A 27,829-nucleotide genomic window follows, 5' to 3' on the forward strand; every position below is an offset into this window, starting at 1 on the left:
TGGAATAGTTTTAATTAAAATCCGTACTTCAACTGGGTTTGATGCCCCTGTCATGCATTCGTCGAGAACACTGTCACTATTGTTGCCCCAGCAACCCGATCACAATCGCTATCAATTAATAATATTGACGGACCAGCCAGCATCACCTCACGTGATGCGCTCGCACTTTCGACAGTGTCAAATTTGATTTTCGGTTGCCTGTACGTTGATGCAAAGTCATTATTTGAAGTCATCGTCTTTAAATTAATTGTGTGTGTGCTAAATGTATTTACATTTAGCATGGTGAAAGTCTGAGCTGTGAGTAGCCAGTTAAAACTAAACTTGAGGTTTTGGGTGAATGGGTCAAGCCAAAGAAGGACATATGAAGTGGTGAGTCGAAGAGCCGACTGGGGGAAGGTGGAAGGAATCGTAAGACCTCACACTGGAGCGGAATCACCGCTGTCAGCTGCACTCTGGCATTTTACTGTTACACGCTGCGGCAACTATAGTCTGTCAGCTACATCAGAGGAACGCCAAATAAGAGCTCTACTCTCATTTTCACAGCCGAGCGGCTCTCGGGTGGTTCCGCTGGCCGCTTCGCAGACATAACATAACCATCCATATTCTTTAGTCCTGACCTAGGAGAGCTTCGTGCAACTGTCTCCAGGCATTGCTCCGGTGCTACATCTTGATCTAGTGGACCTCGAAGAGAGTCTTTCGAGAAACCTCGCCACTGGTATAATTGCACACATAATAAGTGGCGCGCTGTTGGAATTGCTCAGCTTTTGCTCCAGTCTGATAGAGACAAGGCTGGCCGGCAGAGATACAATATGAAGGGTTTAGCCTAGGCATTTTAGATTGATTATTCAAGCTGGGAACAATAAATTAAATTGATCATTTTGAATACAATGTATGTAACTTGGTATAGCTGAGCAGTTTTTTGTCAGGCGATTGAATTAAAAGCAACTCTGCTGCTGCTTTGTGTCAATCGTTGCTTGATAGAATTAATCAACATTACAAAATTCCCAATCAATCAATGAATCAATTAATTATTTCCATTCCAATAAAGTCACCGGTTTAAGAGTAGTATCACTTTCTATCTCTTCCTCATCCCTTCCTCCTCCTCTGGGTGTTAAGTTTGATCAAAGACTAATCTGTGCTAGTAAGATGATGAAAATTAGCATCTGTTTCATTGTTAAGCGAAACGGGCTGGCATGTGATCCCTCCGTGCGAGTCGAGTGAGCCAGGAATACAACTGCCAAAAACTGAAGAAAATGGGGGTGGGGGGGGGGGCTGCATGTAAGGAAACATGATAGAAAATTGCTCATCTTGGTCAGGAATGAAAGATGGCAAAACCAGGCAATCATAACTCCAATTTGGACGCTTGCTGTAAAAACTTTTTTTTTTGTTCCAGTGAGACCAGACCGCACACTCGGACTCTGATGACGATTTTGAAAAGCGATCATTCGGTACGAGTCATAAAACGTGCCGCCTCTCCATTCAAGTGAGCGATGGAACTACAATCTTTTGATGATAAGTGCGCTGTGGCAGAGAAAATGATGAACAGTCAGCATCAACATGACATTGGCCGACTCCAGCGTTTCCCTGCATCGTCGTGGTTGGGGGACAAGGGTAGGGGCTAAAAACACAGCTTATATCCACTCACTGAGCCAAACAAAACACCCCTACGGCTCCATTTAAAACCACATCAGCAGCGGCATGCAAACATATAATCATACTCCAGCGGGGGGAAAAAGTGCAAAAACAGGAAAGAGAAAAATGATAAAAATCAACTGTTTGCGACCCTCGAGAAAATGAATGGGGCAGGGGCGGTTTCTTCATTCAGCATTTCATCAGCAACACAAACCGGAGCAGCTGGGGCACACAAACATGCTGAAGCGGGCTAATTGGGACACTTGGAGGCTGTTTCATTTTAGATGGGCGTCAGCTAGAGAGTTTAGCCCTTCAATACTCCTCACTCCTCAAAAAACACACGCAAATTTTGGATTACTTTGTACAAAACAATATCTCTGCAGGCAACCCGATCAATATATTGAGTTTGGAAACCTGGTCTGGAATGATTCATAGCTGGTTAGCTCGCTAGCTGTGTAAGAGCGCACAAAAAAAAATCATGAATAACAAGTTTTCAATTTTTAAGTTAAAAATAATGACTGGTATTATGGTTTAGACTGGATAATTTGAAATTTTGTTTGGCACGTTAGCAACCATCATGGAATTTGATTTGCTTGGGCGCGCTGAATAAAATGATGTGGTGGGCCTTGACTTTGACACCTATGTTTTAGTGGTTAGAATGACGGAAACACTTTAATAAGTTGTGATGTAGACAACCTAAAAATAAAGTCCTGGTATAAGATGAAGCGCAGACCCATCACATGCTAATTACCTCACAATCAAACAATGACTTGAAATGATCAAGTTTGTTTGTCACTGTGTTGTCATGAGAACCAAGAAACCGCACCAAGGTATGAAAGCAGACCAAAAATATTTTGAACAATGCAAGTTTCATGAATGCAAAAGCTACCCTAACTCATGGTTGTTGTATTTGTGGACATTGTAAAAGAACCAATGTCAGTCTTGATTCATTTATTGGAAAGAATAGTTATGCCAATGCTGTAAATTCCATTTAATGCGTATTTCAACATCTGCTTTTGCAGTGCTCATAAAAACAGAATCAAATCAAATGGAATTAAATGAGTGTATACATCAAGTCCAATCAAGATCTGCTCTGTTCCGTTTGCATTCAAAGCCAAGAAGTGTTTTGAACAAGTTTCCGCCACATGATTGTGAGAGCCAATGTGCCTTCATGTTCCCTTCTGGCGTCCCCTCCACTTCCTTTCTGACTCAGTGTTGCATTCCCAGACCACCCTTTTTTCCTCTTGTATATTATTGCTGTATTTCAGTACATTGTCAGCGGGGAAGCTAAGATGGTACTCTAAATATGGCCAAGTTATTTTTTTTTCTTAATAATATGCCATCCAACTGTAATACTATTTCCTGATTGGCAAGTCGATGAAAATGCCTTCTCCAAGTCACTGTGGCTTACTATTTTGGTCATTTTCCTTTGAAAAAAAAAAAAGATACTTCCGTGCTTGATTCGTCTTGGGGAGTGGCATCATCAAGTCACGTTTTCTAGCTCAGATCATCAAAACCTGCAGACAAACTTCTTAAAATAACCCTTGTCTGGGTTTTTTCTGCGGTCTTTTGTTTTCTTCAAGGGCAGCACAAAACAAATAGCTTCTCTGATTTTTTTTATGACAAATTTTAAAGAGACCTACTGTCTTATGCTGAATAGTCATCAATCACTACGCATTGACTTGTGTTGCCCAAGACTTTTGGGTAAAAGCTCAAGCAGTAGCTGCTTGAAAAGCAAACCAGTCTTATGAAGACGTCAGACTACATGAAATGGGCCAACAGACAAATGTCAATCAACACATTTGTGACCTCAAGTTTTGTTTGGAGAACTGTTAGGTGCATACTGCCCTCTCTGAGTGTCGTCAGGCAATTTAAAGCAAGGCATGAACACTGGTGGCTTCATAGAAGCGATACGACAAAAGCACCTACGAATGGACCGCGGTTCTTAGTATTCCTCACACAGGCGAATATAGTAGAGGCCATTTGTGATAATAGAATGTACTCTTTGTTATGAAATCATATAACAGGAAGCAGGAAACATATTGTGTTCCAAGCCTACGTGCCCACTATTACAATACCACAGGCTTGTGCCTGGGCTTGTCTGTTCTTCTTCTCGACGTGGCCAAGTACGCATTCCTCTAATTTCATCAGGAGTGATAAAGTGTCACAAAATCAAGTCAGCGGCTACTTATTTAGCGCAATCTAGCTTCGAATGAATCGCATTAGCGCCATGTGGCGGGGAAAGTGGGCACTTTGCCATATTAGGAGAAAACAAGGCCAGCAAGCACAATCGGGCCAAACAGTAGAGTTGAAATATATTCTCAAAAGTAAGACATAATCCTCTTCCTCAACCCAGTTTTCAGACATCTTAACTTTCCCCAAAATGTTATTGGGCTGCTGACATGAGGGTCACCTACTCCCAAATGTGTGTTGCTGCATATTACCTCCAGATCAGAGCAGCCTGGATATCACCTGACAAATTTCTCCAATTATCAAGGATATTCCCTTCCCTTTAAATGTTCGCCTCTAAAACATTCAAGTTGAATGTTGGCACATGAATATGTTTTGTGGGAAATAAATTTTTTTGGAACTGTGCCAGGAAGATAAATCATCTAAAAGGACTTTGACGTTGTGTTTGTGATATGATGTAGGGAAAGAGATGCTCATTTCACGTCAAGATCAGAGCATTGTCATCAAATGGTGAGTATAGTTTTGCTTTTTTGAATGTTGCTGTACCAACGCCCATTTTGTGTTTGGGAGCCTTTTACTGAGCATCTTCACCTTTATTAAGTTCATAGGGTTGCTTGTTCTCTAGCCACAAGGGGACATAAGTCAGTGTCTTCTTGTGCCGGTCCCAAGCCCAGATAAATACAGACGGTTGTGTCAGGAAGGGCATCCGACGTAAAAGCTTGGCCAAAACAAACATGCCAATCAAACCATTAAAGATGGAAAAGCCGAAAGGAAAAGAAGAAGAAGTTAAGGATATTCCCGAAGATGGAATAGTTTTAATTAAAATCCGTACTTCAACTGGGTTTGATGCCCCTGACATGCATTCGTCGAGAACACTGTCACTATTGTTGCCCCAGCAACCCGATCACAATCGCTATCAATTAATAATATTGACGGACCAGCCAGCATCACCTCACGTGATGTGCTCGCACTTTCGACAGTGTCAAATTTGATTTTCGGTTGCCTGTACGTTGATGCAAAGTCATTATTTGAAGTCATCGTCTTTAAATTAATTGTGTGTGTGCTAAATGTATTTACATTTAGCATGGTGAAAGTCTGAGCTGTGAGTAGCCAGTTAAAACTAAACTTGAGGTTTTGGGTGAATGGGTCAAGCCAAAGAAGGACATATGAAGTGGTGAGTCGAAGAGCCGACTGGGGGAAGGTGGAAGGAATCGTAAGACCTCACACTGGAGCGGAATCACCGCTGTCAGGTGCACTCTGGCATTTTACTGTTACACGCTGCAGCAACTATAGTCTGTCAGCTACATCAGAGGAACGCCAAATAAGAGCTCTACTCTCATTTTCACAGCCGAGCGGCTCTCGGGTGGTTCCGCTGGCCGCTTCGCAGACATAACATAACCATCCATATTCTTTAGTCCTGACCTAGGAGAGCTTCGTGCAACTGTCTCCAGGCATTGCTCCGGTGCTACATCTTGATCTAGTGGACCTCGAAGAGAGTCTTTCGAGAAACCTTGCCACTGGTATAATTGCACACATAATAAGTGGCGCGCTGTTGGAATTGCTCAGCTTTTGCTCCAGTCTGATAGAGACAAGGCTGGCCGGCAGAGATACAATATGAAGGGTTTAGCCTAGGCATTTTAGGTCGATTATTCAAGCTGGGAGCAATAAATTAAATTGATCATTTTGAATACAATGTATGTAACTTGGTATAGCTGAGCAGTTTTTTATCATGCGATTGAATTAAAAGCAACTCTGCTGCTGCTTTGTCTCAATGTTGCTTGATAGAATTAATCAACATTACAAAATTCCCAATCAATCAATGAATCAATTAATTATTTCCATTCCAATAAAGTCACCGGTTTAAGAGTAGTATCACTTTCTATCTCTTCCTCATCCCTTCCTACTCCTCTGGGTGTTAAGTTTGATCAAAGACTAATCTGTGCTAGTAAGATGATGAAAATTAGCATCTGTTTCATTGTTAAGCGAAACGGGCTGGCATGTGATCCCTCCGTGCGAGTCGAGTGAGCCAGGAATACAACTGCCAAAAACTGAAGAAAAAAAGTGGCGAGTGGGTATGGGGGTGGGGGGGGGGGCTGCATGTAAGGAAACATGATAGAAAATTGCTCATCTTGGTCAGGAATGAAAGATGGCAAAACCAGGCAATCATAACTCCAATTTGGACGCTTGCTGTAAAAACTTTTTTTTTTGTTCCAGTGAGACCAGACCGCACACTCGGACTCTGATGACGATTTTGAAAAGCGATCATTCGGTACGAGTCATAAAACGTGCCGCCTCTCCATTCAAGTGAGCGATGGAACTACAATCTTTTGATGATAAGTGCGCTGTGGCAGAGAAAATGATGAACAGTCAGCATCAACATGACATTGGCCGACTCCAGCGTTTCCCTGCATCGTCGTGGTTGGGGGACAAGGGTAGGGGCTAAAAACACAGCTTATATCCACTCACTGAGCCAAACAAAACACCCCTACGGCTCCATTTAAAACCACATCAGCAGCGGCATGCAAACATATAATCATACTCCAGCGGGGGGAAAAAGTGCAAAAACAGGAAAGAGAAAAATGATAAAAATCAACTGTTTGCGACCCTCGAGAAAATGAATGGGGCAGGGGCGGTTTCTTCATTCAGCATTTCATCAGCAACACAAACCGGAGCAGCTGGGGCACACAAACATGCTGAAGCGGGCTAATTGGGACACTTGGAGGCTGTTTCATTTTAGATGGGCGTCAGCTAGAGAGTTTAGCCCTTCAATACTCCTCACTCCTCAAAAAACACACGCAAATTTTGGATTACTTTGTACAAAACAATATCTCTGCAGGCAACCCGATCAATATATTGAGTTTGGAAACCTGGTCTGGAATGATTCATAGCTGGTTAGCTCGCTAGCTGTGTAAGAGCGCACAAAAAAAAATCATGAATAACAAGTTTTCAATTTTTAAGTTAAAAATAATGACTGGTATTATGGTTTAGACGGGATAATTTGAAATTTTGTTTGGCACGTTAGCAACCATCATGGAATTTGATTTGCTTGGGCGCGCTGAATAAAATGATGTGGCGGGCCTTGACTTTGACACCTATGTTTTAGTGGTTAGAATGACGGAAACACTTTAATAAGTTGTGATGTAGACAACCTAAAAATAAAGTCCTGGTATAAGATGAAGCGCAGACCCATCACATGCTAATTACCTCACAATCAAACAATGACTTGAAATGATCAAGTTTGTTTGTCACTGTGTTGTCATGAGAACCAAGAAACCGCACCAAGGTATGAAAGCAGACCAAAAATATTTTGAACAATGCAAGTTTCATGAATGCAAAAGCTACCCTAACTAATGGTTGTTGTATTTGTGGACATTGTAAAAGGACCAATATCAGTCTTGATTCATTTATTGGAAAGAATAGTTATGCCAATGCTGTAAATTCCATTTAATGCGTATTTCAACATCTGCTTTTGCAGTGCTCATAAAAACAGAATCAAATCAAATGGAATTAAATGAGTGTATACATCAAGTCCAATCAAGATCTGCTCTGTTCCGGTTGCATTCAAAGCCAAGAAGTGTTTTGAACAAGTTTCCGCCACATGATTGTGAGAGCCAATGTGCCTTCATGTTCCCTTCTGGCGTCCCCTCCACTTCCTTTCTGACTCAGTGTTGCATTCCCAGACCACCCTTTTTTCCTCTTGTATATTATTGTTGTATTTCAGTACATTGTCAGCGGGGAAGCTAAGATGGTACTCTAAATATGGCCAAGTTATTTTTTTTTTCTTAATAATATGCCATCCAACTGTAATACTATTTCCTGATTGGCAAGTCGATGAAAATGCCTTCTCCAAGTCACTGTGGCTTACTATTTTGGTCATTTTCCTTTGAAAAAAAAAAATGATACTTCCGTGCTTGATTCGTCTTGGGGAGTGGCATCATCAAGTCACGTTTTCAGTATGCCAACACACGCGTGTACAGGCCAAGCAGCCAGCGACATAAACAACAAGGCAAGGATGAGAGAGAGCGTGGCGGTTTTCAAGAGGGAAATACAGTCAGTAATTTTAGTTTGTCTCAGCTAAATATGAAAATATTCAGGTTTGTTGTGAACTCTGCACTGGCAAAAAGAGTATGAAGAATCAAATATTTTAGACAAGGATAGGCCTCTGCTTTTTTCCTTCCTTTCGAGAAGATCATTGTCTCAGTACAAAGGCTTCGGATTTCCCTGTCTCGATATGGCCAAGGAGGCATCAGAAGAAGATGTCACCTAGTCACTAGGTGACATCTTCTGACACTAGGTCCTAGTGTCTGAAAAGCGAGGCCAATTGTCACCAAAAATCTAATGAACATCCTTACTGATTTCCATTATCATCCCATTATTTGGGATTTTATGAACATAAAGTGGGAGCTGCTGGACAGTCGCCCTGTGGTTTTGTGGTTCGGGAGCCTGGCCCATCGGACAGTCAGCCCGGGGGCATTTACAAACTGTCCAGAACGGGAAGCCTGGCAATTCACTGTTAAGAGCCAGCATCTTGTCTCAGCCATCATTAAAACTGAATCAAGTTATTCTTTCGTGTATGGATACCGTACACCTAATATTTAGGTTAGCTAAATGCTATATGCTAGGCAGCGATAACGATAGTTGCAGCAGCTTATTTCATTTGAGCTTTGTGAATGTGTCTTCTGAGACAGGTTACTCATACAGGAGACGAAATAGTCAATATCAAATTCTAATTCACTCATTTATGACTTGTTGATGTGACTTGTAAAAAAAGCTCTAAAATGGGAAGAAAACGATGAGTGTTGATCTTAGCATGTAGAGTTTCACATACCACTCTTTTTTGCTAACAGTTCTGCCCTACAATCTGTGATCATGGCTCGTTACTTTGAAAAACATCACTCATTCAAGAAAGAAAATCTGTTCAAGGATGATGGGCAAGAACAAGAGAAGCAGAGAGATCAACCTTGACATTTAGATGATCACTTTGATGAATATGGAGGCTTAGGTAAACATGTTTGGTGCCTGGTAGCACTTAAGTTGGCCTCGCCAGCAACTGCTGGCCAAGAACTCAGCATCTTGAAAGTGCATTGACAGAAAATCACAGATCGTTCCTGTAGAAAGCAACAGTTATGCTGGGAAAGGCTCTTGTCTCCAGACTTGCAGTGATTCACTACCCTTATTGTACAGTATTACTGTGTCAACATGACTTACAAAGAACTACACATGAGGTTACCTTGAGACAGCAGCCGTTTTGCTTCAGTCAATTTTACAAGGAAAAACAACAGCAACATCTAACAGTGGTTCTACAATGTCTATTTTCTAAGTTTAAACAGTGGAACAAAATATATCAAAATGTATTCACATTCGAGGGAACACATGGTTCCTTGTATCATTGTGAAGGAATGACAATTCAATTGTTTTCCAAAGCTTTTGAAATTGAGCAAGATGACTACGGTGGAACTTTGAAAGTCCAACGCTGTTGAGATAGCACCATTTAGAATGTGTGCAACGTCAAATAAGTCCCAAAAGTAAAAGAGAGAAAAGAAAAATGGAAAAGGAGAATATACAAGGGAAGTAATGCCAAGTCACATTCAAAGCAGCACGACAGCATTGGCAAATTTATTTTTCAGCACGTACGACACTCCAGAATGGTTCAATGTTAATTAAATGTTTTACATATGCCTTATAGTTGTGAGGTCATGGGTTCGAATGTGGAGTTTGAATCTTTCCCACATGCATTCATGGTCTTTCTCCAGGTACTCTGGATTCCTCCCACGCTGCAAAAATATTCCTGTTAAGTTAATTAAAGACTTAAAATTGTAAGAGGTGTGAATGAGTGGCTTTTAAATGTCATGTGACTGACTGGCAAGAAGTCCCTGATGCCTATTGCCCAAATTCAGCTGTTATATGCTCCAGCTCACCCACACCCTCAATGAAGAAAAGCTCTATTGAAAATGGATGAAAATTTCCGCACTTTTGTCCAATAAAATCGGCTAAAATTAAATAACGGATTAAAATGCTTTCATTTGCAATCATCACCTACGATGCTTGCATTCTCAATTCATGAATCATCCAGTAAGTGCTCTCTCCTAATGTGGCATATGTAACTAACCTGAGCATGCAACCGTCCCTTGTTGCGGTCACCATAGCAACAATAGCGGGCACGAGTATCCGTATCAATAGGGGGCAGTGATGAGGCGAGCGGCACTGTGTTGCTTTTCCATATGAACAAACATTCATCTCTAAAAGACACATGTGTCACGCAGTCAAACAAAACTAAATTCAAATGAACACAATTGCACGCAGCCATGCACAAATCTCTCTCACACACACACACAGTCATCTGTTCCTGACAGCTGCCCATTGGCATCCAATACTACACCGCCCGCAGTCTCTATGCCCCCCCGTACTCCCTCCCAATTTTTGTTCCTCATTTCTTGTCAAGTTGCCACAAACAAAACAAGCGCACCCTCCCATGGTACCAACTAATTGATTATTGATGGCGCCGGGGCACCAGTGACATAAATCCAAACCCACGTGAGAAATGGGAAGAGACCAGAACAGAAGAGGCTGCGATGGAACATATAATCATACTCCAGCGGGGGGAAAAAGTGCAAAAACAGGAAAGAGAAAAATGATAAAAATCAACTGTTTGCGACCCTCGAGAAAATGAATGGGGCAGGGGCGGTTTCTTCATTCAGCATTTCATCAGCAACACAAACCGGAGCAGCTGGGGCACACAAACATGCTGAAGCGGGCTAATTGGGACACTTGGAGGCTGTTTCATTTTAGATGGGCGTCAGCTAGAGAGTTTAGCCCTTCAATACTCCTCACTCCTCAAAAAACACACGCAAATTTTGGATTACTTTGTACAAAACAATATCTCTGCAGGCAACCCGATCAATATATTGAGTTTGGAAACCTGGTCTGGAATGATTCATAGCTGGTTAGCTCGCTAGCTGTGTAAGAGCGCACAAAAAAAAATCATGAATAACAAGTTTTCAATTTTTAAGTTAAAAATAATGACTGGTATTATGGTTTAGACTGGATAATTTGAAATTTTGTTTGGCACGTTAGCAACCATCATGGAATTTGATTTGCTTGGGCGCGCTGAATAAAATGATGTGGTGGGCCTTGACTTTGACACCTATGTTTTAGTGGTTAGAATGACGGAAACACTTTAATAAGTTGTGATGTAGACAACCTAAAAATAAAGTCCTGGTATAAGATGAAGCGCAGACCCATCACATGCTAATTACCTCACAATCAAACAATGACTTGAAATGATCAAGTTTGTTTGTCACTGTGTTGTCATGAGAACCAAGAAACCGCACCAAGGTATGAAAGCAGACCAAAAATATTTTGAACAATGCAAGTTTCATGAATGCAAAAGCTACCCTAACTCATGGTTGTTGTATTTGTGGACATTGTAAAAGAACCAATGTCAGTCTTGATTCATTTATTGGAAAGAATAGTTATGCCAATGCTGTAAATTCCATTTAATGCGTATTTCAACATCTGCTTTTGCAGTGCTCATAAAAACAGAATCAAATCAAATGGAATTAAATGAGTGTATACATCAAGTCCAATCAAGATCTGCTCTGTTCCGTTTGCATTCAAAGCCAAGAAGTGTTTTGAACAAGTTTCCGCCACATGATTGTGAGAGCCAATGTGCCTTCATGTTCCCTTCTGGCGTCCCCTCCACTTCCTTTCTGACTCAGTGTTGCATTCCCAGACCACCCTTTTTTCCTCTTGTATATTATTGCTGTATTTCAGTACATTGTCAGCGGGGAAGCTAAGATGGTACTCTAAATATGGCCAAGTTATTTTTTTTTCTTAATAATATGCCATCCAACTGTAATACTATTTCCTGATTGGCAAGTCGATGAAAATGCCTTCTCCAAGTCACTGTGGCTTACTATTTTGGTCATTTTCCTTTGAAAAAAAAAAAAGATACTTCCGTGCTTGATTCGTCTTGGGGAGTGGCATCATCAAGTCACGTTTTCGGTATGCCAACACACGCGTGTACAGGCCAAGCAGCCAGCGACATAAACAACAAGGCAAGGATGAGAGAGAGCGTGGCGGTTTTCAAGAGGGAAATACAGTCAGTAATTTTAGTTTGTCTCAGCTAAATATGAAAATATTCAGGTTTGTTGTGAACTCTGCACTGGCAAAAAGAGTATGAAGAATCAAATATTTTAGACAAGGATAGGCCTCTGCTTTTTTCCTTCCTTTCGAGAAGATCATTGTCTCAGTACAAAGGCTTCGGATTTCCCCGTCTCGATGTGGCCAAGGAGGCATCAGAAGAAGATGTCACCTAGTCACTAGGTGACATCTTCTGACACTAGGTCCTAGTGTCTGAAAAGCGAGGCCAATTGTCACCAAAAATCTAATGAACATCCTTACTGATTTCCACTTCAACCTCCAAAAATATCAAACTTATCATCCCATTATTTGGGATTTTATGAACATAAAGTGGGAGCTGCTGGACAGTCGCCCTGTGGTTTTGTGGTTCGTGAGCCTGGCCCATCGGACAGTCAGCCCGGGGGCATTTACAAACTGTCCAGAACGGGAAGCCTGGCAATTCACTGTTAAGAGCCAGCATCTTGTCTCAGCCATCATTAAAACTGAATCAAGTTATTCTTTCGTGTATGAATACCGTACACCTAATATTTAGGTTAGCTAAATGCTATATGCTAGGCAGCGATAACGATAGTTGCAGCAGCTTATTTCATTTGAGCTTTGTGAATGTGTCTTCTGAGACAGGTTACTCCTACAGGAGACAAAATAGTCAATATCAAATTCTAATTCACTCATTTATGACTTCTTGATGTGACTTGTAAAAAAAGCTCTAAAATGGGAAGAAAACGATGAGTGTTGATCTTAGCATGTAGAGTTTCACATACCACTCTTTTTTGCTAACAGTTCTGCCCTACAATCTGTGATCATGGCTCGTTACTTTGAAAAACATCACTCATTCAAGAAAGAAAATCTGTTCAAGGATGATGGGCAAGAACAAGAGAAGCAGAGAGATCAACCTTGACATTTAGATGATCACTTTGATGAATATGGAGGCTTAGGTAAACATGTTTGGTGCCTGGTAGCACTTAAGTTGGCCTCGCCAGCAACTGCTGGCCAAGAACTCAGCATCTTGAAAGTGCATTGACAGAAAATCACAGATCGTTCCTGTAGAAAGCAACAGTTATGCTGGGAAAGGCTCTTGTCTCCAGACTTGCAGTGATTCACTACCCTTATTGTACAGTATTACTGTGTCAACATGACTTACAAAGAACTACACATGAGGTTACCTTGAGACAGCAGCCGTTTTGCTTCAGTCAATTTTACAAGGAAAAACAACAGCAACATCTAACAGTGGTTCTACAATGTCTATTTTCTAAGTTTAAACAGTGGAACAAAATATATCAAAATGTATTCACATTCGAGGGAACACATGGTTCCTTGTATCATTGTGAAGGAATGACAATTCAATTGTTTTCCAAAGCTTTTGAAATTGAGCAAGATGACTACGGTGGAACTTTGAAAGTCCAACGCTGTTGAGATAGCACCATTTAGAATGTGTGCAACGTCAAATAAGTCCCAAAAGTAAAAGAGAGAAAAGAAAAATGGAAAAGGAGAATATACAAGGGAAGTAATGCCAAGTCACATTCAAAGCAGCACGACAGCATTGGCAAATTTATTTTTCAGCACGTACGACACTCCAGAATGGTTCAATGTTAATTAAATGTTTTACATATGCCTTATAGTTGTGAGGTCATGGGTTCGAATGTGGAGTTTGAATCTTTCCCACATGCATTCATGGTCTTTCTCCAGGTACTCTGGATTCCTCCCACGCTGCAAAAATATTCCTGTTAAGTTAATTAAAGACTTAAAATTGTAAGAGGTGTGAATGAGTGGCTTTTAAATGTCATGTGACTGACTGGCAAGAAGTCCCTGATGCCTATTGCCCAAATTCAGCTGTTATATGCTCCAGCTCACCCACACCCTCAATGAAGAAAAGCTCTATTGAAAATGGATGAAAATTTCCGCACTTTTGTCCAATAAAATCGGCTAAAATTAAATAACGGATTAAAATGCTTTCATTTGCAATCATCACCTACGATGCTTGCATTCTCAATTCATGAATCATCCAGTAAGTGCTCTCTCCTAATGTGGCATATGTAACTAACCTGAGCATGCAACCGTCCCTTGTTGCGGTCACCATAGCAACAATAGCGGGCACGAGTATCCGTATCAATAGGGGGCAGTGATGAGGCGAGCGGCACTGTGTTGCTTTTCCATATGAACAAACATTCATCTCTAAAAGACACATGTGTCACGCAGTCAAACAAAACTAAATTCAAATGAACACAATTGCACGCAGCCATGCACAAATCTCTCTCACACACACACACACACACAGTCATCTGTTCCTGACAGCTGCCCATTGGCATCCAATACTACACCGCCCGCAGTCTCTATGCCCCCCCGTACTCCCTCCCAATTTTTGTTCCTCATTTCTTGTCAAGTTGCCACAAACAAAACAAGCGCACCCTCCCATGGTACCAACTAATTGATTATTGATGGCGCCGGGGCACCAGTGACATAAATCCAAACCCACGTGAGAAATGGGAAGAGACCAGAACAGAAGAGGCTGCGATGGCACTGGGATGACATAATTATGATGTTGCTCTTGTTTTTGATACAAATAGTGAAGTGCAGATCAACAAATTGTTCCTTAGCCAAGGGGATCAAACAAAAGAATGGGGACAGGAACCCCAAAGACCCCAAACAGGCTATTTATCGGTTACCACTGTTAAGCATATCATAAGATCGCCAAACTTCAATAATTATACGGCTGGACAGTAGGGATATACGTATATATATATAGGGCCGAAACTAACAGTAAGACTTTAGTTTGCTGAAGAAGCATCTTGGATAAGAAGTGAAACGTCCGACACCTTCAAAGAAGTATTCATACTCTCAAATGAAGAACCAAATTGATTTTGAATAGATACAGAATAATATACCCAAGACATTTGATGTAGATCATGTGGAAACATCCCCATCCTCAACTATATTCCACGCGCTCAACTCCACCAACAATGCCGACTTTACATTCTACACAACACGCTAGCCTCAACAAGGCCAGGATTTCGGACAAATGAGCACATGGCGAGACTGCGCGGGAGAGCAGGATAGGAGCATTCCGTTGTGACAGCTGGACATTGGATCGGGGGTGAAATCAACAAAGTGAGGCGAGGGTGCAGTTGCTTGAAAATAAACCCCGTTGACTATTTGTTCACTGACTGAAGCAGAAAATAAAGACAGAAACTAAATCTGAGGGGCGAGCGAGTCAGTCAGTCGTAGCACAAAAGCGCCATTATCTTACATGTGCATGTGTTGGAAAAGACAGTTGGGGTAGAGTGGGGTTGCAATAGGATGGGGGGTGGGTTGGTTGGGGGGGGGGTCAAAATACATAGCCACACATGCGTTTGCAGAGTTCATTCATTAAGATATAGGTCAAGGATTCTGCCTCCATGCGCAGCCACTTGTCAAAATCTCTCAAGCTACACAGCAGTGAGTCTGGCTGCCTGGAGCGTGCGGGGGAGCTGCGTGGTGGGGTGGGCGGGGGTCATAGTATAGTGAAAGGGGATTGGGATGGGGGGGGGCCTCTTCTGGGGGTTGACACGGCACCCAGAGGAGCAGTGATGGCTCACTCGGCAGCAAAAGTGATATGCTGTATGATCATAATGAACTCGCCATAATGAACTTGGTGTGCGAGGCTCATCGGTTTGCCTTTAAAAGGGGGCCGCACTACAGCTAACGTGACAGAATTCCGACTAATGGCCATGCAAACAAATTGTCCTGACTAGGGATCGCGACATCTTTTTTTTTCACCAACAATCTCCAAATGGAAATAAATAAGGCCTTTGAATTGAAGACATGTATAGGTCTGTGTAAGCTCTCAGTCGTACAGGAGTGGTCCATCGATGAAAAGGTTTCTTCAGTCGTCATCTGTAGGGCCGAAACTACCAGTAAGACTTTAGTTCGCTGAAGAAGCATCTTGGATAAGAAGCGAAACATCCGACAACTTCAAAGAACTACAGATGACGGCTGAAGAAACCTTTTCATTGAAAGATATGTATCGGATAGAAACCTAAATTGAAGGCAAATCTTTGTGTAGTATAAAATGTCGACAGCAGTCGTATTATCTTCAGGACAGTGTATGAAAAGAAATTACTGGTATGACACTAATGTCAACTGCTTGATTCTTTTACTTTCAACAATCTGTGCATAGTAACGTACAGTACATAACTCATTCACTGCCATTCACAAATGTATTCAAGAATTGAAAATATGACGTAGAGCACCTTTCCCGATTTTGTTCGGGTTTTGTTTTGAAATACCTGAGTGCTTCTGGGAATGTGTTTTCTCTTCCATGAGGGGGTACAATTTGCCTTTTGTCCATGTTAGCACTTTATTCCAGCTTCAGCTGTTTTTCAAGCGCTACATAGTCTAAACCAATATGTATGTATTGCATTGTATAACTCCAGACCCATAAAATTTAGGAATTAACTCTTTTTTTCTGATGAAAGTGTCATGGTAGGCGACCAACGGGTGGCGCTGTCAGCCCCGTCTGCACCTGCACAGGTATTGGTCGGTCCAATCAGTGGCAGTTAAAAGGACTCCCGGCACGACCATTCCGTGTCGGGTCATTGTATGTGTTTGCTTCACCCTGTCAGGTTTGTTTCATCTTGGCAGATTTTTATTGATGGTTTTCTTCAATACTTTGGACTTTACTGTTCGGATGACTTTGATGTTTTAGATTTTGTTCCTGCTGACTTCATTTTAATACAGTTTGTCAAATACAACCTACCGTTCCCTCCTGCCTGCTTATTTGGGATCCACAACCATCACCACCTCGCAAATCGTGACAGAAAGAGAGTCTAAGGTTTCTAACGCTGCATTGAATGCTTATGTGGTCCTAAAACTCAATATTTTGTGAGTCCTGGAATCCAGGTGATAATGACAAAAACTCGACATTTTTGCACGTCTGGCAGTAAATAAGTTCACTGCCAGAAGCAAACTCATATATATATATATTTCTTTTTCGACAAAGCATCAAGTATAAGTCTCTTTCGGTTTACTTTGTGTTTTGAGTCCTATTGTATCTCATTCAGGCAGGTCGCACCTTGGCCCGAAATTAGTTTCGCCCTCTGCTGGTTGCTTCCAAATAGTAAAATCTCTGATGCCGCAATTGGTTCGAAACAAATGGGACTGCATGACCTCCCTGCCCGATCAAATTCCACATGACTGACTGGAATCTCTGAATCGATCCATCTTGGACCTTGGTACCAGGAAAAACAAACGGCAGACATATCGACAGATGATCATGCGCACTCGAAATCAAAGCTATGGCCAGTTTTTAGTATTTGTAGATTATAGTAGGCATGTATTTGTAAGGCGGCAGGAATAACATGAAAAGTGTGTCACGATTTTGATCCAGAACTTCTCGATTACGAGTCAACAGCCTCAGAAAGTCAACAATGACATTCCGTTAACCAAGTTCACCTACACATCTAGTTTTGAAAGCACCTTTCAAAAAAATGAAAAAACAATCATTTTTTCGTTGTAGCCATTATATTCCACTATTGAAGGAAAAAAACAGCACTAGATTTAGATAGGGAAATGAAGAAAAGCCTCCAACCACAAATGAGCTTTCTGCTCCGTTGCCTTTGAACAAATTGTCCTGTAAGTAAAGTTAAAGTCGTATTCTAAAACAAACCACATTCATCAATACGAATTAGATTCCGTGAGAACGCAACAGAGCTTGAACATTAAATAGTGACACTTCCTGAAAAATCACCTCCGGCTTTGCCAGCAGAGCAGCCGAAAAACAATAACAGGGTGCGTCTATGTGCGATTTTCTGAATAAGAGTGATGATAATTAGCTTGACCTAAATGAGCTTGTGATAATCAGTCCGATGCTTCGAGCTGGTTTGTTCTCTTAAATGCAGCAATTTGCACCCTGACGGCTGTTGAGTCCAACACACACACACACACATGCACACACACACGCACACGACCCTGCACTATAAGGCGGTATTAAAAGGCTGATGATGATGTGCAGGCTATATAACGGAGTGTTAAAAAAAAAAAAAAAAAAAAAAAAAAAAAAAAAAAAGAGAAGAGAAGAGAGAGAGAGAGAGAGAGAGAGAGAGGGGTGTGTTCTCCAAGACAGACTCAGGTTTGATTGCAAGGGCAGAAAGATTAATATGCTCGCCATCCGCCCGAGCAGATGTACATTATTTTTATGTAAATGCAGTGCAATTTTCAAGCAGAGACGAGGTGTATTTCCTTTGGAGGCATTGTAACGAGAAGATGTGTATAAATGTCAACCTGAATAGGACAGATGAGACTTGAGGTCAATGTGGATGAGCCTGGTCAAAAGTCAGGTCTTGAGGAAAATGATACGGACTCAACTGGTCTTTATCATTGTTGTTTTATCCACACCTTGGTAGCGTATCCAAACAAAAAAGTATCAAAACATTTGAGAACAACACCCCCTCCAATCCCCTTCACATTTTTTTCATTGAAAAATTCATGAAAAATATTTGGATTGTACAGTATTAAACACATGCATTGAGATTGGAATGATAATTTAAAGTTGTTTTCAACAGGTGCAGGCTCATCGTTGGCAAGTTTTAGCTTATCGCGCTAATGAATGATTTTCTTCAAGTTTCATTTTTGTCACGATGAGGTCTGACAATCATCCAAGTTTGTGCATCAGCCACAAAATGCTAAGTTTTACTTTCTTAATTTAATGTATCCGTTAAACAAAGCTAGTAATAACCACTTTAGAAATCTGTTCTAACAATTTCTGCAAGGCGCTAACAAAAAGAGCGGCCACTCATGACAGCCCATTAGTGAACAATTTACTAGCGTATCCATTTTTGAAAGAAATGAGTGAAGAAAATTGAAGTTAAGGTCACTTGTGCTCAAATTGCACAGCTGGTCCAATTTGGTTCAATGTTCAACCTAAAAAAAATGTCCCTTTAAAATGACTGAAATGATTTCAGTCGTCTTGTAGTTATAGCTTGAAGAGCACCAAACCGATCGGAAGCATCGAGCCTGCGCAACGTGCGTGGGGGCTCCAGTCAACCTCCAACACTATTTGAGAGAATACATTCGAAGCTTTTAGCTATTGGGAGGGAAAATATAACGTGAAGCGTGCACCGCAGAGTGGAGAGACACGTGGTGTCGCGCATGTAGAAAAGGTGGGGACATCAACGAAAGCCCCGATAAGCTCATGTGCGCGCACGGTGCACGGCGAGCGACAAGAGAGCGCATTTGTTTCCCCATCTTTTTTTAAACGCCACATGGAGCGGAAAGCTCACCTCCTCATCCCGAGGGTTCTGATATTCCCGCTGCGTCCCCAATACCCTTCCAGCCCAGGAGCCGGGAGCAGACGCCGGCGGAAGGACTCGCATCCACCGATTAAAATGAAAACGTCTCCCGACCGGCACCGGCAAAGTGTCTCCTTGTCCGACGCTCGCCTCCTTTTCCTCCTGTGCGCTGCGTGACGCCCACCTGTTCTAACCAGCATTCAAAGCACAACCGGTACGGTCGCAACCACACGCGCGCTCAAAATGCGCCAACTTAAGAAGATCATTGACAAGGTCGCGCGACCGACCGGGAACGAGCGAATTCCTTCAGTTGTGCGCGGCAGGAAAAGTCTCGGGAAGTAACGTGACGTGACGTGGGGCTCTGAGACAAGGCTGGTGTGCGGGCATCGTCGGAGCAGCGCCGCGCCACACTGAGTCGGACTGACTCGGACGCGCGGCTCCATCATCATCTTCATCATCGTCGTCGTCACCATCATCATCATCGTGAGATGGTGCGCGCGCACACTCACTCACTGGCGGCGTGCACACAACCAACCCACCACCCTTTCCTTACATCACCCCTCCACTCATACACGTACACACACACACACGCACACATGTAACGGAGTTGTACACTTAGGTTATTAAATTATGAAGGAAGTGACGCAACGGCGCACAGTGTGGCACTATGTCCCGCCCATAGTTTCCAGAACAATCTCGAGGAGATTCAGGGTGAGTCGCAATTTTCTGTTGGTCTTGATTAACGCGCATTTTCATGACAATATCTTATTTTGTTTCCCCTTTTTTACTGTCTAGTGTTATCTAATTAGTTCCCTTATTCGTTCGAGTCCAGATTACTTTTTGTGTCATTATTTACTTCACGTTTTGTCGAGTGGAACTTAGCTTCATAGTGCTTTTCTATTGCGCAGTTAATCACAAGACGAAACCCATGCGACTTCACCCATCCCTTCTGCCATACTGTGTTGCAGGTAATAATTGTTTCATTTCGTTTTTATTGAACAATATTTAGTTTCTTGTGTCGTGTTTCATTTGCCCGTGAGTGTCCGTGGCTGGTTGAACTGTGCGCCAGCCATTACAAGCGCACCGCGTGTTCTGCCGAGTCTCCGCCCATGATGCGTTCAGTGACATCTTGTAAATAACAGTGAACTTGTGTTGTATTCTCTTTTTCTGTAAATAACCGCTATACGATCACACGTTGTTAATTCTGTTTTGTTATCTACAATGTTTTGCATTTGAGAACAATCTCGAGGAGATTCAGGTGTTGCAGAAATAAAAGAAATAAAAAGACACATCCACGCGTCTCGTCTTCATTAATACGGCAGCATCGTGGGGATGAAGACAGTCACTGTTGTGACACCCGTCACATTGGTGCCGTGACCCGGATCACAAGTGACTCTCCACTTCGGACCGGGACCGCGATGCTGCACAATGAAGACGCTGTGCAGTCCCATCACTCGGTGGACGGTGTGTCGACCCCCGTTTTGAAAATACATGTAGTGTGTTAATTGTCTGACCTGCTGTTTTGCAATTAGTGTGTTTTTTTTTCATGTACGTGTTTTCGTGTGTTAAGTCTAAGAATGAGCTCCTTACATGTAACAAGTAGCACACCTTTGAGTGTGTTGGTAGAGGCTTCCCAACCGTGTAACAGTTGTATAGTGCAATCCAGAGTGGTGTAGGTTGTACAGAGGGGAATGGGCAGGTTCAAGCTGAGGCCACTTATGTTAGTGGGGACAGAGTTCCTTCCCAGACCCAGTACCGTGCATCTCCGACGAGCACACAGACCCTGACACACCGGCGACAGATCCCTTACTCCAGTCACCTGACGTAGTTGGTCAGATGAGTGACATAATTAGACAGCATTTTTGTACATCCTTGCCCGATAACCTTGTCTATTGTGCCTGTTGGTCTTTCTGTTGTCTTCCGTGTGTATGTTGCCTCACTTCTGCATAATTTAAGGGGGGTGTATGTAACGGAGTTGTACACTTAGGTTATTAAATTATGAAGGAAGTGACGCAACGGCGCACAGTGTGGCACTATGTCCCGCCCATAGTTTCCAGAACAATCTCGAGGAGATTCAGGGTGAGTCGCAATTTTCTGTTGGTCTTGATTAACGCGCATTTTCATGACAATATCTTATTTTGTTTCCCCTTTTTTACTGTCTAGTGTTATCTAATTAGTTCCCTTATTCGTTCGAGTCCAGATTACTTTTTGTGTCATTATTTACTTCACGTTTTGTCGAGTGGAACTTAGCTTCATAGTGCTTTTCTATTGCGCAGTTAATCACAAGACGAAACCCATGCGACTTCACCCATCCCTTCTGCCATACTGTGTTGCAGGTAATAATTGTTTCATTTCGTTTTTATTGAACAATATTTAGTTTCTTGTGTCGTGTTTCATTTGCCCGTGAGTGTCCGTGGCTGGTTGAACTGTGCGCCAGCCATTACAAGCGCACCGCGTGTTCTGCCGAGTCTCCGCCCATGATGCGTTCAGTGACATCTTGTAAATAACAGTGAACTTGTGTTGTATTCTCTTTTTCTGTAAATAACCGCTATACGATCACACGTTGTTAATTCTGTTTTGTTATCTACAATGTTTTGCATTTGAGAACAATCTCGAGGAGATTCAGGTGTTGCAGAAATAAAAGAAATAAAAAGACACATCCACGCGTCTCGTCTTCATTAATACGGCAGCATCGTGGGGATGAAGACAGTCACTGTTGTGACACCCGTCACATTGGTGCCGTGACCCGGATCACAAGTGACTCTCCACTTCGGACCGGGACCGCGATGCTGCACAATGAAGACGCTGTGCAGTCCCATCACTCGGTGGACGGTGTGTCGACCCCCGTTTTGAAAATACATGTAGTGTGTTAATTGTCTGACCTGCTGTTTTGCAATTAGTGTGTTTTTTTTTCATGTACGTGTTTTCGTGTGTTAAGTCTAAGAATGAGCTCCTTACATGTAACAAGTAGCACACCTTTGAGTGTGTTGGTAGAGGCTTCCCAACCGTGTAACAGTTGTATAGTGCAATCCAGAGTGGTGTAGGTTGTACAGAGGGGAATGGGCAGGTTCAAGCTGAGGCCACTTATGTTAGTGGGGACAGAGTTCCTTCCCAGACCCAGTACCGTGCATCTCCGACGAGCACACAGACCCTGACACACCGGCGACAGATCCCTTACTCCAGTCACCTGACGTAGTTGGTCAGATGAGTGACATAATTAGACAGCATTTTTGTACATCCTTGCCCGATAACCTTGTCTATTGTGCCTGTTGGTCTTTCTGTTGTCTTCCGTGTGTATGTTGCCTCACTTCTGCATAATTTAAGGGGGGTGTATGTAACGGAGTTGTACACTTAGGTTATTAAATTATGAAGGAAGTGACGCAACGGCGCACAGTGTGGCACTATGTCCCGCCCATAGTTTCCAGAACAATCTCGAGGAGATTCAGGGTGAGTCGCAATTTTCTGTTGGTCTTGATTAACGCGCATTTTCATGACAATATCTTATTTTGTTTCCCCTTTTTTACTGTCTAGTGTTATCTAATTAGTTCCCTTATTCGTTCGAGTCCAGATTACTTTTTGTGTCATTATTTACTTCACGTTTTGTCGAGTGGAACTTAGCTTCATAGTGCTTTTCTATTGCGCAGTTAATCACAAGACGAAACCCATGCGACTTCACCCATCCCTTCTGCCATACTGTGTTGCAGGTAATAATTGTTTCATTTCGTTTTTATTGAACAATATTTAGTTTCTTGTGTCGTGTTTCATTTGCCCGTGAGTGTCCGTGGCTGGTTGAACTGTGCGCCAGCCATTACAAGCGCACCGCGTGTTCTGCCGAGTCTCCGCCCATGATGCGTTCAGTGACATCTTGTAAATAACAGTGAACTTGTGTTGTATTCTCTTTTTCTGTAAATAACCGCTATACGATCACACGTTGTTAATTCTGTTTTGTTATCTACAATGTTTTGCATTTGAGAACAATCTCGAGGAGATTCAGGTGTTGCAGAAATAAAAGAAATAAAAAGACACATCCACGCGTCTCGTCTTCATTAATACGGCAGCATCGTGGGGATGAAGACAGTCACTGTTGTGACACCCGTCACACACATACGCACGCGCACATGGTTGGACGGATGGAATGATGGATGGATGGATGGATGGATGGATGGATGGATGGATGGATCCATTTTAATTGCACATTTTACGCTATGTGTTTACTATTTGTGTTGATGTTAACTGTTTAGTTAAGCGCGTTGTTCCAGCTTCAGCAGTTTTGAAGGCGCTATATAAACCACAATGTATTGGAATGTATTGCATCTGCATGGTTGCCGCATCCTGTGCAGAAACAGGAATATTCCAGCCATTTCAGGAATTTCAAGCACCCTTGGGGAGCCTGTGCAGTATCAGAGACACTCACCGTTCCATACTTTGGAAGCAAATGAGTGACACGCTCTACTGCTGCCCAGTTTCTGTAGGAACACTGCCATCTATAGGTAGAGATGTGAACAACATCTGTATTCACACAAATGTCTCGACTGAGCTTTCTTTGCGCCTTCCGTTTGCTGCATTTCACGCCGTTACAATTGATTTTAACTATAAATAATATCAATACGGAAACATGCATATTAATGGAATGCTATCGGCCACAAGACCTATGCATCCATTTTCGTTGTTCTAGGTTCAATCAATTTCATAAGTATAATGACAATAGTAATGATCTGCCAAACTGTCGCAGTCATCAAATCATGATCGTTCAAAAAACAAAACGATGATTCCCACTGAACTGAAGCTCTGCATGGTGTAATGATCATGTCTAATGCAACTTCAGAGGCATCTATTTAAAAAATATATATAATTGTTTGACTTCCAAACTGTAAAACATTTCAACGCTAGCCTAATATTTCCAAATTTTGTATTTATTTATTTATTTATTTATTTGGGGGGGGGGGGGTAGGCATCTCTCAACCAGGTCAGCATAATTATAATTTCATCCATCATTGTGAGGCAAGGGCATTGTAAAATATCTTAGCCCTTATCTTGATTCAAAAGGTAGGCTATTCACATTCTTTGACTCGTCAATAATGGATAAATCATGAGAAGTGAGGGGAGGGGCACCAGCACAAGTATTGCCCAGCTGCCCGGAGGCAGAAGGCGGTCAACAAAAAAACGGACGAGCACACACTAAAAGCACGGCGACCACTTACAAAGAAGGGGTCGATAGCTGGGGGGCGTCCATATTGGAATTCCGCCACGCTGCACCCTCAAATGGATCTCCGTCAACGCAAGACAGTAATCAAATAGTGACTTAGTAGATCGCCGGGCCCGTTCGGGTTTGCTTGATGGGAACATAACTCCATTCCTATCGAAGGGATGGGCCACACAGAATGTTTTAAAGGACAACCAACACCATTTTTTTGTTTCCTAACTGAGAAAGCGACACACAATGCATTTTGGGTACTTTTTTTCATCTGAAAACATCAGAAAAACGTTTTATAGTATCTAAAATACCCAAAACACATAGACTGATAGTTTTAGTCAAATGCAAAACACCAATAAAAATGACTTCGTGTCCCAAAACTGCCATGAAATGAGCTTGGAACTGTGCAGATTCAGAAAGTCCCGCCCCCTTGTTCGTGATGTCACTATTGGTCACACACTGCCTTGCTCCAGAATCAAAACAATGGCTTCAGAGAGTTCAGATAGGGAGAAGATGCTTTCTTGTTACTCATCCACTTATGAATATGATTCAAATAGTTCTGAAGAGGAAAGCATACATGTTTGCAATGGATTAAAGAAGTCCTTCCGTATCAATTCGAGCCATGTGGACTCCAATGTAGCACCCAGAAAATGCACAAGATGGCGCCAAATATCCGTTGGAAATGGGCTGATTTGTCTGATGGGAATTTGTGTACCATGGCTGCGACACACAACGATTCGCTATCGCATTATTTATGTAGTTTTCCTTCTAATTTCGCCATCAACACGTTGTTTTCAGACGAAAAAAAGTACCCAAAACGCATTGTGTGCTGCTTTCTCGGTCACGGGCGTTCCCTCCGTGACATCACTTAGGGCATCGTCATCAACTCAAAAACAAGACTTCCTGAATATTCAGCGCGAGTGTTAAAGGGTAAAATATAGCTATATGAGGTGGAATCTTTGTCAAATGCGCTCAGTAGAAGTCATTTGAAGTGATTTTACAAATGATTGTCCGGAGATGTCGGTTGTCCTTTAAAGCGAGTTGTCTTCGCTTTGTGCAGAGAAAAATGACATTGTTGTGAGTTGAAGCAACATACTGAGTGTGGTAAGCTATTAGGGGATGAGATAAATATCCAGTCATTGACTCATACCACTCGCTGAGAGACTAAAGAGTCAATAAAGTGAAGGTCTGAAGTAGTAAAAGATGCAAGGATTGTTGTAAAGTGTCAGTGGAGCACAAGCATGAATCCATAATTTTGACACCTCTTTAGATCAGTTTGGCTTTTCTTTTGCGCAGAACTGAAAAGTCACTACAGTCTTACACACTTTGAAGTTTTGTTTACATTTGCCGGACAGAAGTGAAGCAAGAAACCCTTTGCACTCACAGTGAGAAGGGTTAGCATCGAGTGCACTTACAGGACAACGGAAATCAAATCACTGAGTATGTGTCTGAGCTTCTAAGGTACAGAACATGTAAACGTGTTAGTCCTACTGAAATTGTACCAAATTACATTTCTTATAATGTGGTTAGAAGTGAATGTTATTCTAGCACGTATATGGCTAAAAGAACCGGACTGGACTAATACTATCATCTCGCTCCCCTCAAGGTTTGACCAAAAAACATATTAGACAGTAACAGTGCATTAACAATACTGATAGCCGACACCAAGGCTGTCAAACTCATTTTTTTTGCCGCGGGCCATATTGTCGTTACGGTTTCCTCTTGGGGCCCGTTATGTATCAGAATCAGACACTCCAAATTGTCCCAAGGTGTGAGTGTGAGAGTGACTGTTGTACGTCTTTGTGTGCCCCTGCGATTGGCCGGCAACCAATTCAGGGTGTCACTCCAGCAACCCCCGCGACCCTAATGAGGAATAAGCGGTCAGGAAAATGGATGGATGGATGGATTCTAATGGCTTGCCCAAATTCATAACGGCCCCCCGAGAGGAAAGCGTAACTACAACGTAGATCGCGGCCAAAGATCGGTTTGATACCCTTGTTCCAACCTGATAACACGGAAAGGGTTAAGTTTACACTTGCAAGTCAAAGTGAGAAGATTGTTGATATGACAAACCTATTTTAAATCATCGTGTCACTTGTATCGTGCATGTTTTGTACATTGGGATAAGTCCAATGAAATCAATTCCGAAGTTGAGCTGCGCTAACTGCAGTGATCATGTGATGCGTACTATCTGATGTTCATCGCTGGATGAAGCGTGAGAGGAGGTAGGGCAACGCAGTGAAGCGTGTGCCAGTACGGTTAATTTGCGGCAGAGCTTATTTCCAGGAAGTGAGCTCATCCAGTAGCAGCCAGGTGGAATCGAGTCGAAGGTCCAGACTCCCCGCAGCCATGCCCGAGAGCAGATCAAAGCGCTAGTATGCCACCGTTTCACAGCAAGTTTGAAGCTTTCAAAGCGTCATCTCGTGATGCCGCTAATTCCCCGCACCCGGCGGCCATATTTGAGATCTGTCAGACTCAGATGAATTATGTTCATATTGAAAAAAAAACAACAATTAAGGACTTTGAGCCAAAAGCACTGTGTGATTTACTCGACTGCTTTAAGTGCAAGTTAAGTGAAAATCCAACAAGTCTTGCAAGAACCCAATTTGTGGGCTACACAGCGGCTATCATGCCAAGCAACGCAATGAGAATTTACTGTCTGGCTCTAAATATGTATGCTTATAGTTTTTATATGTACCGACCTCTGACAAAAAAAAAAAGCAAAGCGCAGAGAGTCTCCGTCGTTAAAACACACAAGTGCATTCAGGGAATGCTTCAATATTGGTTCAAATAAAAAATATATTATATACAGTAATTATAGAATTCTGCATTTTCTGGGACGCTACATTGCTGTCATTGACGGCTCGAATTGATACGGGAGGACTCCTTGAATCGATTGCAAACATGCATGCTTTCCTCTTCAGAACTATTCGAATCATATCTTCTCCGATTCTGAACTCCGTGAGCCCATTGTTTTCTTTCTTGAGCAAGGCAAGACGACTTGTCATGATGTCACGAACTGGGGGCGGGACTTTCTGAAAATCCCATTTCGAGCCGATTTGTGGCAGATTTTAGGACATTTGAAGTCATTTTTATTGGGGTTTTGCATTTGACTAAAAATCAGTCACCAAGTTTTGGGTATTTTAGATGCTAGAAAACATTTTTCTGATGTCAGTTAGGAAACCAAAAAAATGGTGTTGGTTGTCCTTTAAGGGTCCTGCAGGCACCGAGAGCAAAACACCGCCTTCACAAAACGTTCCCCTACATAGTTGGAGTCAGATACTTGTCTAAAATCTTTGAACGGAGCAAATATCGATTGTTTAATCAATGCATGTCTCATTGATTTGTCCATATTGCGAATGTTGTTCACACTCAACACCAAAGGATGTTCCAACCTATAACAAGGAAC

At 42.2% G+C, this 27,829-nt stretch overlaps 1 protein-coding gene and 2 long non-coding RNA genes across 4 annotated transcripts in view; 2 read left to right on the plus strand and 1 right to left on the minus strand.

Moving 5' to 3' along the window:
* The window catches only part of plxna2 (plexin A2), a 163,564-nt gene extending 143,806 nt beyond the window's left edge, over nucleotides 1-19,758 (minus strand). For both annotated transcript variants that reach the window (XM_089014559.1, XM_089014549.1), the window contains exon 1: nucleotides 19,218-19,758. The gene's annotated coding sequence lies outside the window, so the exon portion shown is untranslated. The remainder of the gene's footprint in view (nucleotides 1-19,217) is intronic.
* LOC148904124 (uncharacterized) overlaps nucleotides 1-27,829 on the plus strand; it is a 388,679-nt gene that overhangs the window by 136,385 nt on the left and 224,465 nt on the right. The gene's annotated exons all lie outside the window — the stretch shown is intronic.
* LOC148904126 (uncharacterized) lies at nucleotides 20,064-22,737 on the plus strand. The gene is made up of 3 exons (XR_016117267.1): nucleotides 20,064-20,185; nucleotides 20,485-21,553; nucleotides 21,853-22,737. It is a non-coding gene; the product is annotated as an uncharacterized LOC148904126 (long non-coding RNA).

The sequence above is a fragment of the Hippocampus bargibanti genome, linkage group LG01 (genome assembly GCF_051943395.1).
Source record: "Hippocampus bargibanti isolate YZ-2025 linkage group LG01, ASM5194339v1, whole genome shotgun sequence".
Classification (NCBI taxonomy): domain Eukaryota; kingdom Metazoa; phylum Chordata; class Actinopteri; order Syngnathiformes; family Syngnathidae; genus Hippocampus; species Hippocampus bargibanti.